Here is a 5318-nt window from a genome sequence, read left to right as displayed (position 1 = left end):
TTGACTCTGCTACCCATATTTGTTCCATCATTTCCATTGCAAAATGCACATTCCTCACCATAAAATACAGGATATGTTAACGAATTCATGATTTATGTTTCTTTTGGAAGCTCATTTCATGTTATCAGCAACATAGGGTTTTAGTAGACAAAAGTGATGACTCCAAAACCAATTCACACAATCCTAGTATTTGAGGAAAGACAGCAGTCATTTATAGAGTTCATTGGACCAAAAAATGATATTTTTCTTAGAGGGAACCATAGATGAATACAAGTAAGAACATCAAACAAAATAGCTTTTATAGGTAATATTTAATATCAAATTCAAAATATCCAGTGAGGTATAAGTACACTCAAACGGATTGGGAATGGATTACAAAGTAGGGAGGGGGCCACTACAATGAAAGAACACTGGATAAATCAGTTAGATAGATAGTTGTATTATGAGGAGATTGATTTGATAGGAGCCAAGTCCCACAGAATATAGGTGTATGGATCATTATAGATGGTTCTCTCATACTTTAACCTCCTTACTTGAAATACTATTTTCTTTCTTTCTCACAAAAACCATATGGGTGAGAGAGAGAGAGAGAGAGAGAGAGAGAGAGAGAGAGAGAGAGAGAGAGAGAGTGTCTGTTTATTTTCATGTGCATGTACAAGAAACAGAAATGACCAGGATTCATGAAACTCCTCTATCTTTTATTACTTTTCTCAGTTCACCAAAATGACAAGCTTTGTGGGATTATCTCTTAATAATATCTACCTCAGAGCAGAGTAAATTCCCCCTGTGAATTTTCTTATTTTTCACACTGTAGATGATGGGTTGAGAACAGGGGGTACTAGCAGGTAGCTATAAGCCATAAGCCCATGCACAAGGGGAGAGGTATGCTTGGCAAAATGGTGGACAATGGAAAGTCTAATCATGGGCACATAAAAGTTGAGGACAGCACAGATGTGAGAGGCACATGTGCTCAGAGCCTTGAGCCTCTCCTCCCAGGATGCAGTGTTCAACACAGAGTGAAGGATGAAGATATAAGACACCAAGATGCCCAGTGAATCACATCCCCAAAACACAATGACCAGAACCAACCCATAGATAAAATTGAATTTGGTGTCTTCATAAAGCAGCTGTATTATATCCTGATGTAGGCAATAAGAATGAGAGAGGACATGAGAATGACAGAATGGGAAGTATGTCAGGTGGATCATCAAAGGAATGACAGGGAGGGAACTCCTACAAACAGAAAATATCCAATTCTAGCAATGTGTTGTGGGGTGAGGATGGTGGCATACCTTAATGGATGACAGATAGCTACATAGCAATCAAAGGCCATTGCTAAGAGTACTCCTAATTCTGTGAAAGAGAAGGAATGGATGATGGTCTTCTGGAGTCATGACTGTTCATTTTACACTAACCAGATTTCTGCATTCTTTCAATAAATTTTTCCTTTACATTACTGTGGTATTCATTTCCATTGTTTCCTCATTTCTACTTATTTTGTTCTGCATTACTTCATAGAAGTGTCCCCAAGTTTCTCTGAATTTGTCATATGCATCATTTCTTAGGGCATAATTATTTTCCATTATATTAGTGTAACACAATTTGCACAGTCATTCTGCCTTTCCTGGTCATTCACTTTTTTCCAGTTCCTTCCTATTACAAAGTGTTGCTAAAAACAAATGTTGCTGTGTATTTGGGACTTTTCTTAATCTTTGACTTTGGAGCATGCAGGATGGGGCAGGGTGGGAGTAAGAGGGGAATGAGAAGTGAGAGAGTTAGTGGGCTACTGCTCAGAGTGAGGAAGAGGGAGGGAGAGGAGGTTGCACTTTGAAGTGTAGAATGGAAACAGGCGGTGTCACATGGAGCTTAACAGTAACACAGAAATTGAAGAAGATTCTGAATTTCAAGATTTTGAAAGAATAGATGTAAAATACATAAGACTAGAAGCAGGAGCTGTTGTGAATGATGGTCTTTGTGCTGTTAGCAATATTTATCTCCAAAAGCCTGCCTTGTTTAGATGATGTTACATATATCAATGCGGAAACAAGACTATGGACGAATACTGACTGGAGCTCTCAGAAGCAGGGTTTAGGGTGGTGAATTATGCTTTTGACCAGGTGGGTGATAATACACAAACCCCTTACCATGAGATAATATACTCTTTGTTGAGTACCCTTAGTCCAGCATACTGAGAAGCATTTGTGAATGCACACCTAAGAAGACTGGAAGCTTTGAAATAGGACAGACAGTCATAATTTATTCTACATTATAAGCTTATTTTTTGTTAGGCTTGCTGCTGAAGTTTTTTTTTTTTATTAGAACCTAGATTCTTGCTAATGAATATAATGTAAAGTTATTTTTGTTTTGTTTTTTAGCTTAACTGCTTGCTTAAGACTTAGGCTCCTTACTCCAAGCAGTATTAATAATAAACTGTTCTTATTACTTCTTTTCCACCTAGGGAATTTGGCAGCCCTTGATTCATGATATAGATTATGACTAAAATTAGATTTCTTTGGAATACTACTTATGCATTTTGAAAACAAAACATTACTTCGCTATAAAATTAAGGGTTATAATGCATCTAGCACTACATATGGAATTCTAGACTTGTCTCATAAAATTGACATTTTAATTAAGTCTCCAAAATTTTAATCCAGCTTGCTAAATCAAGGGTGTAATATTAGCTCAGACTGAATTTAGTGATTATTTTGCTACTGGCCTTACGTAGGATAAATCATCAACAAATTTCCCCTGCACAAACTTTTAAATTGCTTGAACTATTTATACTAGTGTGGATTGATAAAAGTGAATTATATAAAAATATAATTTATCTATTATGATTATGCTAAATGACACAGGGATTAGAATAGTTTTACATATCTTATTTTCAATAGTCAACCAGCTGAATAAAGGATTGACTTTTAGCCTATGAATGTAAACATCTAATCTCCAGATATCTAAGCTCAGGATATAAATATAGATTCCATCTCTTTTTTATTAATAAAGACATCATAAAATCACATAGTTTAAAAATCTGTTATAATCAGTTTTACTGGGAAACAATATTTGGGCCCATGTTGATTCTTATTTTTCTCAAAGTTTGTTTACATAGTATACAGTGTTCATATATTCAAATGTACTTTTGCTTCAATGTTTATTTTCTAAAATATAGTCTTTAGGTATCCTGTGATGTTTCTCTCTTTTGCTTCAAATGTACAGTGTTTTGTCTCAATGCTAAATCTACAGTGTAGTAAGGCATGTTATGGGTTTGAAAATAAAGGACATGTACAGTTAGCAATTATAACTGTGAATGTGAATGGGATGAACTCACCCATAAAATGGAAGCAGACAACAGAATGCATCGAAAATCAGAATCCAAAATATGTTATTTATAAGAAGCACACTTGAAACAGAGAGACACAAACAAAGCAAAAATAAGGAATGGGAACGGAAGCTAGTATGCTTCAGCTGAAGTTAAAAAAAACAACAGGGCTAGCAGTCATGATCTCAAAGAAAGCAAAAACAAATATCGACCTAATTAAAAGAGATAAGAGAGGAAACTATGTTTTGCTGAAAGATACTAATGACAATAAAGTAATATAAATACCAAGCATGTATGTACCAAATGGCATGGAATATGAATTCTTAAAGAAAAAGTTAAATGAGATAAAGGAAGAAATGGACAGCAAAACTCTACTAGTTGGAGACCTCAGTTTCTCTCTCAGTACTAGATAATTCATCATAAAATAAATAAGAAAGAAACGAAGGAGATGAATAGGATTTTAGAAAAGGTAGATATGATAGACCTCTGGGGAAAACTGAATGGGAATAGAAAGAATTATATCTTTTTTTTCTTTTTTTCCTCCCTAGCAAGGTGAAATAGTATTTGATTATATCAGCGTAGTAATTTTGGTGCCTATTTTGTGCATGTTAATATGCAAATGCATTATGCAGTAGATGTATTTATGTGTACAATATTTATTTTATGTGAAATAATATGGTGTTTTGTTAGCAAAATTTGTGTGTGCCAATTTGCACATATGTAAATTTGCATGTGATATTTGTGGATGTGTGTGCATGCAAGTTGTATTATGCAAAAACTTCAGCTACCTATTTTCCTCTCATCGCTGAGCCCTTTTTTTGAGTAATACAGATCCAGTACTAGAAGTGCTCAAACAGAAGGTTAGTAACTGGGGAAACAAAGTGACTCCTATAACATCCTCTATGAAAATCCCAAGAGATAATGTTGGCCATGTTTAGAAGTGATGGTAGTTAGGATACGAATCATCTGTGGGCCTCAGATTAAAACCTCCAGGCTAAGGAAGCAGCTGGCCCTGGGAGTTGATGGCTCCTGATAGACCTTAAGTTGAGCTATAAATATGTCTTAGAATTCTAGCAGCAGAATGGTATCCTGCAATTTCTTTGCAGGAACTGACCCCAGCTCTTCAGAAAATGAATTTCTCTAACCTTTTCCATAGTTTTAATAGGTGAGTGAAATGAATGGTGACTAACAGCCAGACTATGGCCAGTGAGGGGTGAGTCTGGAAATGACTTTACCTGATAACTGGGCTAAAAAGCTATAATTAATTAATTAAACTCTCCAGTGTTTCGGTTTAGGGTGTTAGGAGTGTAGTACTGAGACTCATTTAGCGTGGTTGATTTGGAGTGAAGCAGGCAGGCTTAAATTGCAAAATCTCTCAGAGTCAAAACAGTATACAGAGCTAATTAGATCAACCTATATCTGGTCAATTAACCCTTCTGAAACATCTCAAATAAATAATCACCTAATATCCATTTGAAGAATTAAAAAAAAAAAACCTTTGCAAAATTCACAGAGGGAATGGTGCAGGAAATGTTTGTAAGGGGAAATTTTTGCAATTTGTTCTTGATATATGTTTTAAAGTATTTATACCTTTTGTGAAAGCTTAAAAAATAACTTCAAGGATAGGGGAAATCATTACCTACAAAGGAGTATATTTCACTTTTAAACAAATCTAATGGTTAGGATTTTTTTTTTCACATCAAGCTAGCATCTCTTTGCAGTTTACATGTATTGATACTGTTACTATCTTGTTACATCAACTAACCCCTCTTCCACATCATAGTCTCTAAAATGTTTAAATATAGTAGTTTTGTCCCTCCGAATTAAATATCCATAGTTTCTTCTGTTAATTCTACCCATAATCTGATCTCAAGTTCTCTCATAATCCTGATTAACATTTTCTGGACTGGCTTTAGGTTGTTAATGTTCTTTCTGTTCTGTGGCACCCATAATTGAATACAGTTCTCTGCCTGTGATCTGTCCAGAGCAGAGTATA

General features: G+C 35.1%; 2 pseudogenes; one reads left to right on the top strand and one right to left on the bottom strand.

The window, feature by feature from the left end:
• Positions 1–741: 741 nt before the first annotated feature.
• On the bottom strand, positions 742–1475 carry LOC110195101 (olfactory receptor 51L1-like; annotated as a pseudogene).
• A 250-nt stretch (positions 1476–1725) lies between these two features.
• LOC110195102 (GSK3-beta interaction protein pseudogene) lies at positions 1726–2255 on the top strand (annotated as a pseudogene).
• Positions 2256–5318: the final 3063 nt, after the last annotated feature.

The sequence above is a fragment of the Phascolarctos cinereus genome, unplaced genomic scaffold (genome assembly GCF_003287225.1).
Source record: "Phascolarctos cinereus isolate Bilbo 61053 unplaced genomic scaffold, phaCin_HiC Scaffold_726;HRSCAF=1367, whole genome shotgun sequence".
NCBI lineage: Eukaryota > Metazoa > Chordata > Mammalia > Diprotodontia > Phascolarctidae > Phascolarctos > Phascolarctos cinereus.
The sequence above is the reverse complement of the archived record's forward strand: the minus strand, read 5'-3'. Positions and strand labels throughout refer to the sequence as shown.